Source organism: Lithobates pipiens, unplaced genomic scaffold, assembly GCF_037356315.1.
Source record: "Lithobates pipiens isolate NorthernLeopardFrog02 unplaced genomic scaffold, aLitPip1_a1.2 Scaffold_25, whole genome shotgun sequence".
In the NCBI taxonomy this organism is placed as follows: Eukaryota; Metazoa; Chordata; class Amphibia; order Anura; family Ranidae; genus Lithobates; species Lithobates pipiens.
Window position 1 is genome coordinate 64,445,174 of NW_027507787.1, and position 14,634 is coordinate 64,459,807.

At 39.8% G+C, this 14,634-nt stretch overlaps 1 long non-coding RNA gene across 1 annotated transcript in view; it reads left to right on the plus strand.

The window, feature by feature from the left end:
• The window catches only part of LOC143930317 (uncharacterized), a 148,033-nt gene extending 133,640 nt beyond the window's left edge, over window positions 1-14,393 (plus strand). The window contains exon 3 of the long non-coding RNA XR_013262752.1: window positions 14,348-14,393. This is a non-coding gene — a long non-coding RNA (uncharacterized LOC143930317). The remainder of the gene's footprint in view (window positions 1-14,347) is intronic.
• The last annotated feature ends 241 nt before the right edge of the window (window positions 14,394-14,634 follow it).

The window sequence follows — 14,634 nt, forward strand, 5'->3', positions numbered from 1 at the left end:
AAGAGGGGGTTACTTACGCTTAACCACAACTTAGTGTATTGCAATCTCAATGTGGAAGTGCTTGTAAATTTCTGCATGAAGTATTTTTATTTGTAGTTTTATGTGCATAAAAAAAACCTACCAAAAAGCCATTAACTACTTCACTACCAGGCACTTTTCCCCTTTCCTGCCTAGGCCAATTTTTAGCTTTCAGCGCTGTCACACTTTGAATGACAATTGCGCAGTCATGCAACACTGCACCCATATGAAATTTTTATAATTTGTTCCATACAAATAGAGCTTTCTTTTGGTGGTATTTCATCACCACTGTTTTTTTTTTTTTTTTTTTGCTAAATAAATGAAAAAACAAAACATTTTGAAAAAAAATAATTTAAAATTTTGGAAATAAAAAATGTTGTCCATTGGTTTGTAGACCAAACAGTTTTCTGATACAATTCTTTGGTGAAAATAACCCAAATCAGTGTATATTATTTAGCCTGTAGGAAAGTTATAGAGTCCACAAGCTATGGTGTATATCTGAAAAATTATCAATCCTGACAGACTGACGTCCTATTTTATTTCTTGAGGCCCAAAAACACCAGAATAGTACAACTACTCCCCAAGTTACCCCTTTTTGGTAAGTAGGCAGTCTAAGGTATTTAGTAAGAGGCATGGTGAGTTGTATATACATACATGTGATCTGCTGTGATTGGTCACAGCAATTATTTAAAAAAAAGAACAGGTGTGAATGCTTTAAAGGTGGCTTTCATCTGTGCTTAGCAGAATAAAAATTATAATGATGACACTAATATAAAGATCTATTGCCTAAACAAATTTAAATTTGAAAATTATGGAGTCAGTGCAGAGCCTGAAGACGAAATGGATGCATTAAGGTGAAAAAACATGAGGGTTTACAACCCCTTTAAACAACAGTAGGATATTGACTGCAAGGAAAAAGATATAACCCTTATGAGGTATAAATATCATGATCATGTATAGACATCTTCATAAAGAATGGACCCTTTTGTCCAAGCTTTATTCACACTGTGTGTACATTTGCAGTAACTGCCAACATGTAATCCATAAAATGCCTAGAGATCTAAAAGAAAGCACAATCAAACATATTACTTATGTACAGATCTGCACACATGATAGGTACTATTGCCAGAAATTATAGTGGAAGTGGTTGAAATGTTGATTTAATCTTCCTATAGAATGCATAAAGCATCAGGATTAATTGCATGTGTTGACCTTTTAACACATGATGCCAAAGTAGCCATATTCTGGCTTAAAGAGATGTTCTGCCCACCCCCCCCCTCCCCCCCAGCAAAAATGACAAGTCAGCAGCTGCACATACTGTAACTGCTGACTTTTAATATTAGGACACTTACCTGTACTGGAATCACAGATGGTTCTCTACTGCGCATGCGAGAAGCATGCTGCGCTTTCTGAATGGCCCTGCAGCGAGGGAAGGAGAAGGGGGGCCGAACTTCCGAGAGATTTCACCGCTGTGCAAAACAGGTACCCGCCCCCCCTGAAAGGTGCCAAATGTGGCACCAGAGGGGGAAGGAGGCTGCTAAGCTTTCACTTTTGGGTGGAACACCACTTTAACTTTCAAAAGAAAAATGTTACAATTAGTGTATCTATAGCCATTTTTTCTAGTTTCGATGACACAATTTTCACCAGATAAGAAGTGAAGGAAACTCTCTAAAAGCGGCACAGACAGAAAAAAAACAAAACAAAGAAAAACCCTATTTGTTGCAAAGCTGAGTTTTCTATTTTTTAAACTTGTATTGGGCTAGTTAACAAGGGAGCTGCTTGCTCTAGTACCCCCATAATTGAGCAAACATCTTGTATGTCTTCAATTAATACAAGGTGACCTCTGATTGGATGAGGCAAAGAGAAGGGTCAACTGACAACCCTATCATCATCTCATCCAATCAGTGAATGCCTTCTATACATTGAAAAAGATGTTTGCTGAATGGGGAAGGTACTGAAGCAAGGGACTACTTGTGTTCAGTGTACGGAAGACAAGTCACTTCAACAGCATCTGGAACAGGACAATGCAAACTCTATGTAGGGCAGAATACTACAGTGAGTTTCAGCATTCCACGTGGCTCTCTGGACGTGACACATGGATAGTTACATGTAACCAAGCTGGCCCTATGTAAGTTTAAAAAATAGATAATTGCTGGAGTTAAAATTAACTGGGGGTATACTAGAACCCCAGCCAGCTTTGTATTATCTTCCCTGTCGTTTCCCTGTTGCTGATTTTTCTTCACTTCCTGCCTGGTAAAATTGTGTCACCAGAATGAGAAGTGAGGTGAAATCTCTCTAAAGGAGTCCCGGGAAAGCGTACAAGGGTTCTAACCTTTTCCCACTCCATGTCAAACTGTATGAAACATTTTGAGCTACCTGAATTAGTCATTTTTGTCTTAAAGCCCAACTCTGAGCTTGCCAGGACTCCGCACCTCTCTGTTTGCCCCTCCTTCCTCAGCTAAAGTAACCCCCAGCCCATTCTTTGTGTATTTTTTTTTCCTGTGTCTTCAGTCCGGTCCTTCTTCTCTCTTTCTTCTTCAGGTGGTGAGTAGATCCTAAATGCTGCTGAGAGTGGTGCTATGTCATGACATGGTACTGCTCTTTACAGAATCCTTGAGTGAGTCAAGTGCGAGTGGCAGAGCCTTGATACCCAGGGTTTACAGAAAGTGGGTTAAAAGTTGACAGGTGTCATTAAAACTGCAACATGAGCAACACTGGTTTGGTGAGTGGGTAGGGATGAGCTTCGAGTTCGAGTCGAACTCATGTTTTTTCAGGAGCAGTGATTTTAATAATGATTAAAGTGAAACAATAAAAGTGTAATATTCCTTTAAATGTCATACCTGGGGGGTGTCTATAGTATGCCTGTGAAGGGGCGCATGTTTCCATTGTCATTTTGCAAGGAAAAAAAGTCTTTTAAAATCACTTTGAATTGTCGGCTCCCGTAATACAGAGAACACTCAATGAGTGTTCTCTGTATTACGGAGCCGACAGTTCATTCATTCATAAAAAAATAAAGTGTGGGGTTCCCCTAAATTCAATTACCAGGCCCTTCAGGTCTGGTATGGATATTAAGGGGAACCCCACGTCAAATAAAAAAAAATTGACGTGGGGTCCCCCTAAATATTCATACCAGACCCTTTATCCGAGCACGCAACCTGGCAGGCTGCAAAAAAAGAGGGGGGACGAGAGAGCGCCCCCCCTCCTGAACCGTGCCAGGCCACATGCCCTCAACATTGGGAGGATGCTTTGGGAAGATTATCGATTATTCATTTTAAAATAATGCTTCCAAATAGATATCGAAGTGTCTTCATATACGTTTAAGGCTCCATGCACACTGGCTTAAAAAACACAATTTCCCCTGGCAGAAAATAATGCTCACGTGTTTTTGTACATAGTTTAGACAAGTTTAGCGTTTTTTTCTTCTAGAAAGCTCCAATCAGAAATGCAAACCAGAAGGTTTTTTTTGTTTCCTGTCTCTAAACGTTAAGCTTAAAATATGCCTCTAATCATCATACCATAGGGTAACATTGAGCTGCTTCTATGGGCAAAACAAAAAACACCTGTAGAAGCAGCTATTTTCGAGCCAATGTACATGGAGCCTAATAGTGTACCAATAAACATTTATTTTGGTTCAACTGAAGTGCCAAACAAAGCAAAAAAGACCAATAATTACATAAAATTGTTTAGACTACATACAATAAGGGTGTATGTAAAGTGCCCAAGCATGCTTGGCCCCAAGGTTCAGTTTGTTTATTCTCTGTAAGTGGTCCTCCCCCACCCTCCCTACTGGGAAGTCATGATTGATGCTGCACTGCTCCTGTGCAAGTTGACATATATCAGTCGTGGTTACCCTTGGAAATTTGAGAAGTTTTGGCAACCATGGACCTCCCAGTAGAGTGAGCCTACTGATAACTCCTCCTTCCCACTGGGAACTGTGTCGATGTATCTGGTGATTCCCTGTCTTTCTCCGGTGCCTCTCTCCTTCCCCACCCCTCCCCTCCTCTCCTCTACATGTATCTCCTTTGCTGTTCCTCACTTCCCTCTGGGATACTGAGGTTGCTCCCACATCTTGATTGATGCGATCAGTCCTATTGCTGTTGTAGTGATCCTTTTGTGTATCTGTGTGATGATGCAGGATGTTTCTTGGATTTTGTACGTATGTACTTTATGTCCTTATGTTATACCATGTCAACAGTTTTTGTTCTTTCCTTGTATGTTGTGCTATATTCTCCTTTAATAAAGCAATCCTGATTGTTACAAAAAAAAGTTCAGTTGATTTCCGCAGTATGATTGCTCCATACAATGCTTGGGCGCGGTTCAGTGTATCGTGCTCTGGCCTGCTTGAAAGAGGTGTTCTGGGGCATGGTCTAGCATGGTACACCTATGTGTGATTGCTAAACTGTGATTGAGCACAGAATTCTTATGGATCACTGAGCACTCATGGAATATAAAAGCAGGCGTCACTCTGGTCTGGATGTCAGTGCTTGGGCTTGGCACATTGTGAGCTCATACCGGCAGGAGAATAGGTAGGAGGGACAATCAGGCACATTAAATGGCAACCACAAAGTTCAAGGCAACCCTAAACCCTATACACTATATATGTAACTAACTGTAATAATGGATTTGATATAACAGAGTAAAATTGCTGTTGCAATGAATGACTCACTGATATCAGTACCATAGACTTCACAAGCATTTTCTATCCTTATTAGTAGAATAATCATCCCTCCGTAATCCAGAGTTTGACATAGAATAAGGCTATAATGCTCTTTGTATCCTCATTATAGAAAACGAGTCCATTAGCTCATAACCACTCATTTCCTTAAAAGACAAGTAAAATAAACCATTCTCTGTACATCAAAAGACACTCATTTGAGTAATATGGTTGATATGAAAGCAAGCTCCATGCTTGGAGAGCTAGGCAAGGGTCTGATAGCCTCCTGGAAATCATTTGTATAGTATAAAGGGATTATCTTTACTCTCTTGCCTTTTGATATTTGATTGTCAGTCAGTGACCTCTGCCGAACTGATGTCAGCCTCTGCAAGAAAATTTCATTAGTGTACCTATCTTCCTGGCAGCAAAACAAATAGAGAGAGCATGCTTGGAGGATCACTAATGTCCTTGAGAACACACTTTGTAGAGTGAAATGGTGATTCGGTTCAGTAGACTGACACTAGGTTTGTATGAATTGTCTCTATTATAGTGTAATTGGCAGGTGAGAATTATGCCTTGTATATGAGGAGTTATTGGAATCATGAAATATCATCGCTCCTTTACATACTTCCATTCATGAAGAGGGGAAGAATTCTCATATTTTCTTGCTGAATGGAAAGGAAATAAATCAGGAAAATGAAAGACTGTGAGTGACTAGCATCCCAGCAATCCAAGGACATACCTGTCACTTTGAATGATGTTTTATATAATCAGCAGAGAAAGAAGCCTGGTAGTTAGAGTCTATCCTGAATGCAATACACCACTGGATACGAATCCTTCAATTGAAGTTAGATCCCAATTTTTGTCTAAATTTACTTCTGTGAGAAAATTGGTGCTGCATTAAAATGATAGCATTGAATTATTTACATATTTAAGATCCCTTCTTAATCCTTTATGGCATGGATCTTGCTTAAGGACAAAAAAGGAACTCTGGATGTGACCTCTTGGAGTTTTTTTGTATTAAAGGGGGGGGATTTACTAAAACTGGTGCACCCAGAATCTGGTGCAGATGTGCATAGCAACCAATCAGCTTCTATGTTTTATTGTCAAAGCATAACTGAACAAGCTGAAGTTAGAAGCTGATTGGTTACTATGCACAGCTGCACTAGATTCTGTATGCACCAGTTTTAGTAAAGGATTAAGGAAGTGGGTACCACCAAGTGAGGGGTTTTTTTTCTCTCCCCCCAAAAATAAAAAGCTGTGGTTAGGGCACAGAGCATGTAAGTATGACATGTTTGGTATTTTTTTTAATGTTTTGAACCTTTAAAAACATTTCTAAGGCCCTTTCACACTTGCGGACCATTTTTTTGTTCGTTTTTCATCCACCCATTGACAGATGAATAATAGACACCAATGCATCTCTATGGAAAAACATATGTAAATGGGTGATCATCCATTTTCATTCATTCACATCCACTTTCCTCAAGATAGTTTTTTTGGAATAGATCAAAGCTCTATTTTTTCTCTGTTAAAAAAATGGATCTGACTAAAAATGGATATAAACAGACAAACGGTCAGTTTTTGCATAACAAAATTACTCTGGGACTCAAGGGGATAACCCCAGGACTCTGCATTCACTATAACTGGTCTCCCAAAGTACACAGAACATGGAAATGCAATTATTTTAATAAATATAAATTGCTAAATACCTTTTATCATTAGCAGTATACAGGATAGCAGTCTTGTGACTTCTATCAGTGTCTGGTTATAGCTTGTTGGAGTTTTCATTTTATTATTACAGGCCTATAAAGCTGCAGGACCCCTGACCCTCTGTCTTGACAGTTTTGATTGGCCCTGTGCTGATAACATGCACCCTCCCAAGAAAAAAAAAATCTCTAGCAATACACACCAAACTGAGCATGTGCAGAGTAACTCCACAGGCTCTGTACTATCAGGAGATGAAAAAAACATAACTGATGAAATAAACAGTCCACATGTGTGAAAGGGGCTAAAAAAGGGGTCAAAGATGGGGGTGGGGGACAGTAAAAATTATGCTCAACTGCATGTTCTTACTGCCACCAACTGCAAGTGTAAACAAGCAATTAAGGCCTGCACATACGATCCGAAAATCGGATGACAAATACCGCTTTCAAAGCAACAATCTGACTGTTAGTACACAGCTTTCGAGAGACAATCACGACAGTTCATCCGATATTTTCCGAAGGGGCAAACATGAACATTTTTTATTTAATCAGTATAGCATTTGCCTCAAAAATACAATACAAATACAATACAATACATTATACTACTTCCGATTTTTTTATTCTGTCGTACGTGAATTTTCGTAACTTTAGTATCCTATTCAGTTTAAAAATGCAACGAGCAACCAAAAAAGGTGGACGATCTGTGGTCTGATATTTAGATCGTGTGTATGGGGCATTAGAGCCTGGGGAGGGGGATAATGAGGAGCACTTTTTGGGTGAAGTTCTGCTTTAAATCCTTTAATCCCCCTGGAACTCATTTTAGAGCTGCCATAAACCAGTTAATTAGTCAGGTTGAATAGATTCCTTCCAAAACTCTGGTACATGTAATAGTGATTCATTCTCTGTGCAGATTTAGGCAGATACATGTGATCTCTATAAAACTTCATATAAAGGGGGTTTTAGCCACATTGTATTGAGGAAGCGCCATTCTCTAATAAAAAGCTAGTAGACGGATGTAAAGTCTACCACTTTCTCTTAAGTCTCGTACACGATCGGATTTTTGGCAGACAAAGAGTCAGACTTTTGTCCGAAGGGTGTATGCCAAGAACTTGTCTTGCATACAAACGGTACACAATTTTCAGCCAACAAACACTAACTTAGTGATGTACTACATGAAATTTCAGCTCTTCCCCTAGAACATAATAGTGGCTGGGGGGGACTCCGGCCGTGGGGGCCCTTCATTCGGCACAGTATGATTCCACTAGGGGTGACGGAGGGGGCGGTTCCCCCTAGTCTTCATGTCAATCCTGGGTCTGGGTCATCCCCGGGTCTCGGGAACCTATTACCCCTTCTTAGCCCATGGGGGGTAGGGGCTCAGGTTTGTTAATGTGCCCTAAAGTCTAGTGGACTGTTTCCTCGCACTTTTAAGCAAGTTCCTGTTCTATCTTGTTCACCAGATCATCATGACTTGTATCGCACTTACTAATTTTGTATTTTCAAGATTTCTCTGTGCCAGATATGAGAGTTTCTTTGTTATGTAATTTCTTGAAAATAAAATACTTTGAAAGAAATGTCAGCTCTTGAGCGCCACCCTTTGGGCACCTTCTGCTAATGTCGTGTTTGGTAAGCATTGAATCCGAGCATGCGTTTTTGTACTTTGGACTTTTGTGTTACGGAATTGTGTACAGACAATACGAAAATCTGACAACAGAGCGTTGTGCGCTGAAAATTTACTAGCCTACTAACCAACATTTGTTGGCCGAAAGTTGGGCAACAATTGTCTGAAGGAGCATACTAATGGTCGGATTTTAGGCAAACAGTCTGTCATCACACAATTCTTGGCCGAAAATCTGATCGTGTGTATGAGGCTTTACTTTCTTACTCCATTGTTTGTTGTTCTCACTTTTCATTTATATGTCTTTAAGCCATGATTGGAAACTAAATAGCCTTTGCAACCCCCATCCCTGCTCTGTATGCATTGAGGCTGAAGGTCATTAGAGAAGATATTTTGTTTTGTCTCCATGACAGGAGGTATCATGTAATGAGGCCATTTTCACGCATAGGCTTATGGCGTTGGTTAAACATGATGTTTATTACATGTACATTTTACACAGCAGGCTGAGAGTCATCCCTCTGGTAGGGAACTGGCCTCCCTTGAGATTATAGTCACATTAGATAATCTGAAATAGAGAAGATTTCATTGAGCTTTCGAGCCAGACACACCTGTTCCTAAGGCTTGTTATTTAGTCAGGTAAGAATATTCGGATTTTGCCTTCAGGCATACCACTCATCAATTGCTTCATTAGAGTTTACTTTAAATCTGCCCCCATCCTTCTTTAATGCTTTCCCTTAGTCCTGTCAAACAAAGAAGCACATCCTACATGTTCTCTGTACACAGGAGTGCTTTATATGTAACCAACTGTATTAAAGGATTTGATGCAACGGACTAACATTAACGATAATTCTCAGGTCTGTGAATATAAATGACACACAGCTGCATAAATAAATATCCTTGCTAAAAAAGCGTGTAACGCTTGCCAAAGCCGAACGCAGCGTTATGTTTATTCAGTGGATTTAAAAATAGCATTTGCATGGAGGCAAGCGATATTAAATGCCTCTTTGACCTGCATGTGAAATAGTCTTACAGAATCGGAGTGTTTTTTACTGTTTTACATCTGTGCCTCGGTTAATTTTTGGTGTCACGGAAATAGCGAGAAGGAAATGATATGATTGTTCCTTGGCAGGAAACTTTGCACATTTTAACAGGAGATCACATCTTTATGGACAAAAAATAATTTGTTTCAACTTTCCTGCAATTTTGGAAAATGGGTTTAAAATCACCTTGTGCTGAACCTATTAACTAAATAACGTAGGGAGACTTACAATGCCATCCTTTACAACAAATGGCTTTTTGTATTATGCGTAGCTGAGTTTTTTTTATCAAGCAGTCAATTTAAAGAGTCTTTTGTTTGTAGCATTTGTGACTGTTCTAGGTAGTCTCTAAGATGTAGAGTCTAGGGCTCAGAATAAATGGGCAGAGGTAATTCTGCAAAGAATGCTGGGTTTCTTTGCATGTGTTATATGTATAAAAGCCTAAGGGCTTGTTTAAACTTGCTATCAGGTGTTGGAAAAAAGAAAACTCTTATTCCCTCCTAGCCTCTACCCCTTAAGGTGCAAAGGAACCCAGGCGAGGTTGGACACAAACGGCAAATGCCCCAACCTATAACTGGCCTTGATGTTATTGTAAAGGAATAAAAAAAAAAAATGTTATACTAACCTGCTCTGTGCAATGGTTTTGCACAGAGCAGCCCCGATCCTCCTCTTCTCGGGTCCTCCACAGGCACTCGGGGCCCCTCACCCTTGCCAAGTGCCCCCATAGCAAGCTGCTTGCTGTGGAGGCACTTGTGCATGCTCGCTTTCAAGCTGGCTCTCTGCCTGCATAAGACACAGAGAGCACAGCTCAGCCTTCCCTCACCTCACTGGCTGTTATTGACACCCCTGTGAAGGAGTTTTTAGTGTTTATTTAGGAAGCCAGCAGAAACAATTTTTGACACTCGTCATGTTTGGTGCAGAACTTTTCCCTGATTATTGAAGAATCAGTAAGAAAATCCATGAGTCCAGCACAACAACCTTCAAAACATGTTTCGGCTGGTTACTTAAGTAGTAAAGGCTGTGTTTCTTTGGGACAGTCAAAGTGATTGTAGAAACAAGCTGATCCAACACCTGAGATGTGTTAATGGATTGTGGAGTCCAATCTCACCTGGGGCAGCATGCAGAAGAATAAAGGGGTTGATTTACTGAAACTGGAGAGGGCAAAATCCAGTGCAGCTGTGCATGATAGCCAATCAGCTTTCAGTTTTTTTTCCCATCACTTTTTATCTCTGTGATATTGGGAAAAAAATGTGGGGAATTGGGGTCGCTGGTACAGGAAGAAAAAACAAAAGTCAAATATATTCGGTCTTTCTATTTTTTTGTCTGCAGTTCAAAGGGACATTTCAGGAAACATGTTTTTTTTATATACTAATAAGACTGTAGAAGGTAAACTCTGAAATTTTTATTTTTTTATTTTTGAGCATAAGGTCTACTGGGCTTTTTTTGTTTTTTTGCCCTGACCCACATTTACTATACTATAAGTAAACAACATCTTTTGTAATGCTTGCTATAAACTATATGTAAGCTGTAGAGAAGAGATCCTTGTGTATATAAATGCAGCTACAGATACATGTTGTTTTCCTCCTGAATTACAGTGGTTGCTAGTCATGAACATTTTATGAGTTGTGTCACCTAGTACAGACAGCAGGTGGTAATTCCAGTGAAGCTGTCAGATTGCATAAATTCAGTTGCGTCAGAATGAGTGTATACAAATCCCAAAGCAGGGGGGGAAGTTTTGTGAGTTATGGTTGATATAATCATCAAACTCCTGTGTACTCTCCACATGATAGCACATAATGCTGCAGTTGCATTAACTAAAGTAATTGTAAAGGATCTTTTTTTTTCAAATAATAAATATATTATACTTACCTGCTCAGTGTAATGGTTTTACAGAGAGCTGCCCAATCCTCTTCTTCCTGGGTCCCACACCAGTGCTTCTGTCTCCCCCTGCCTTCCGAGTACAAGTAAGGCATGCAGACTCAAGTGTCTATTGACACACACAGTGTGACTCAGCCCCACCCCCTGCTCCCTCATCGCTGGATTTGATTGACAACAGCAGGAGCCAATGGAGAGAACTGTGCTGCTGCTCTCGGGCACAGCACTGGATCAAGATCAGGCTCAGGTAATTATTTAGGGAGAGCAGGAGAGAGATGCACCTAGAGAATGCATTAGGGTAAAAAAACCTTTAGCCTTTACAACCACTTTACCTCCCTGGCAGTATTCCCGAGTGTGGCTCGGGGTGAATTTTAAGTACCAAAAGTGGTAACCCCGAGCCACACACGGGATCGCATTGCAGGATCCAGGAAAAGTTACTTACCTTGTCCCCAGGATCCTGCGATGTCTCCCCACTGTGTGTGCGAGCTGTTGTACGCTCGATTCATCACAGTGCCGGGCTCCATTCCCTGCGAGCATCGCGACGGACAGGGACGGAGCATGGTGCCAAATTCAAAAAGTTAAAAACACACAATACATACCGTACACTGTAATCTTACAGATTACATTACTTTATCAAATTATTTCACATCCATTTTGTCCCTAGTGCTTTGTCCAGTGTCCTGCATGCAGTTTTATATTATATATACTGTTCTTTCTACCCGAAAACTTGAGATTGTCCATAGCAACCAAAAAGTGTCCCTTTACGTCAAAAGCAGTTTTAGACCAGCTAGAAAACAGTGATAATAAATTAGAATCACTTGCAGAATTGAGCGATAGCGATTTGTGGGGAAATTCATCATTAAACACTGAAAGTAACGACAGCGAAAATTCTGAAACCGAGCAAATTTCAGTGTTTTTGATTTTATCACATTATTAAATACATTTTATTATTATTATATTATTGTTTGCTATAATTATGTATAGTTATTTATTATATTATAATTTATGATTTCATGTTTCAAACTTTATCATACCTGGGATGTCCACTAGACTCTTGTTTGGACAGATTTTAGTGAGTTATTCATAAGAATTACAGGCGTACAATATAAAATGGCAAATTTCCATGCAAAATATTGTACCACATTCAGAATCGAAAATCTGACATAATCATACCGCCAGAGAGGTTAAGGCATGGCAGTTTACACAACACCCTTTATAATGATTTTTTTGTTTGTTTTTATTGAGTCAGAACTAAATATAATGGGGAAATAAACCCACCACTCAAAGTATAGCTGTAATGGGTCAGTGTCATTCTTAGGAGCACTCTACTAACTTTGTGGCATTATAACATGAAAGTATGTTGGCAAAGTACACAACCCCGCCACCCATCCAGTAATGTGGACCATGAAGATTAATTGGCAGAGAATGATTGAGTTAACTCAAAATTTCTTTTTTTATCACTACTTTTCCTTCAATTTGGCTTTTCAAAATTACTACAGACATCTAAAAAAAAAAAAAAGGTCATAAAGAGGAGAAATAAAGAGGGACAGAAGGATTCGGTTTGGGGGCTAGGCAGGAATGCATGAGAATGCAGCATTGAGTACTAGCCTCCTGTATAGGCAGCTTGATTGAGAGTCCTTTTATATATACTTACCAATTAGTCAGAATATTTTGGAAAGCACATGAGTGGAAATCAAACTTCACTTTAAGTACACAGGTGAGCCAACTGTGTGTCTCTGCAGCTTCACTGTGCGCTTCCTTTGCTGCTTGCTTCCCGCATTTGTGTACATTTTTGGAGCTTATGTTTCCTTTATTGTGCATGTGTCTACTGTTTGCTTAAATGTTGTGGTGCTGCGGGAAACAATAAAGATATAATAATGTTGGTTATTAATTACTAGCAATGTCTCAAATATGCATACACACAATATATAAGTAAATAATATGTATTTAAAGGGAATCTGTACTTTTCCCATGCCGAACTAAGCAACAAGTTCAATTAACTGCCTCCCTTCCAGCTGCATATACTCTCCTTCATTTTGGTCTCCTACCATTCCATGTGGCTGCTGGGATTGAGAAGAGGAAGTCCTGCCCCATGTGACAGCACAGTCCCTGAGCCAATCATCAAACACAGGAAATGGTAAATAGTATATACACAAAACGCCTGCTACAAAACAAAAGAAATTGTGTGCCAACTCAAAAAATGCACTCTAGAACTATGGAATCCCAGAGCACAGTACATAAATACACAGAATAAACAACTTGTTTTCAATCAGTAATCTATAAAAAAAAAAAAAATACTGCATTTCTTAAAACTACAAGGACAAGACAGTGCATAAAAGACAGGACATAGAGGTTGATTTACTAAAGGCAAATAGGCTGTGCACTTTGCAAATGCAGTTGCACTCTTTTTTCCCAGAACTCAGAACACCCAGTAATAACAAAATCAGCCTTACTTAAATATGGGATATGGTGATCACCTCAAAACTGGATCAAGCCGCCATCATGAATGAGATTTTTGAATTTATGCACTGTGCTCTGAGCCCCCTTTTTTATACCTCTATAGTGTAAATGAATCACATATTCCTTATACCAGGAAACATGCTCTTGGTGGCTGAACAGAGTGGAAGGATGTGAGAGGGAAGGTTGGTATGTGCAGTTGGGAAGGTTGGCAATTGTATGGGCAAAGAAAAGGTTCACTTAAAGGACATCCATCCCAAAGTAATTTTTTCCGTTCTGGGTTGATGCCAAAGAGCTGAAACATTTAGACTGGGTTCACATCTAAGCCACATGCGGCTTGCAGCAGGGGTCCGATTCATCCCTGTTCTTCATTTCAGGGATGGATCAGGGACAAATTTTTGTCTGAATTCGGCCCTGAAACAAAGCCAAAGACGCACAGGACCTCTGTGCAATCTGCTCCACAGCCGCCCCGGAGATATGTGAACCGGCTCCATACAGAGCCGGTCACAATCTCCTGTCATGTGAATTGGATGCGGGGAAAGGCACATTCAATTCGCACTAGTGTGAACCCAGCCTTAGTGGTTCCTTACATCTTTCTGTGACTGATCCATGATTTCACTGCATCTGGTCACATACTATACCATTATGAGATGGTTTCACTCTCACTGCTGGCAAAGTAACATATCGCAGGACAAACGTGACTTTGTGGTGCATATCTACAGAGCTGGAAGCAATGGGGAGAGATCCTGCCATAGGAGGACTGATCAAGAAAAAGAAACCCATTGCTAATTCAGACAGCCATCATCTATGCATAAATAAAACTTACGTTTTGGGTGGATTGACCTTTTAACATTATAGTTTAAGATTACAGTTGATAAGTTGATTCCTTTGCCTCAAATTAATTGCTGACTGCTCATCATCTGTATATATTTCCCCATAAAACATTTCATTATCCTCTTCCCTAACTGGTGTAATTTTCTCAAACCAGGGCCTCCTGGAACAAGGGGCAAGAGAGGACAAAATGGGGAGCCAGGTATTGTATAATGCAGAATGTCCATTGTGGTTGCTTCAACAGCTGTTAGATGTTTAGTTAAAGTGCTTGTTCACAATGCGGTAAAGTTAGCTTGCGCTTTGGGGTGTACAACAAAACAAAGAAAGAATAATATGAAGCCTTGTAGAAACATTTTCTCTCCTGGGAAGCTTCTTCTATGAGCTCTGTTGTATCAGATTCAGCAGATGAATAAATACAGAATGGTAGGGGATTAATAATTGTTA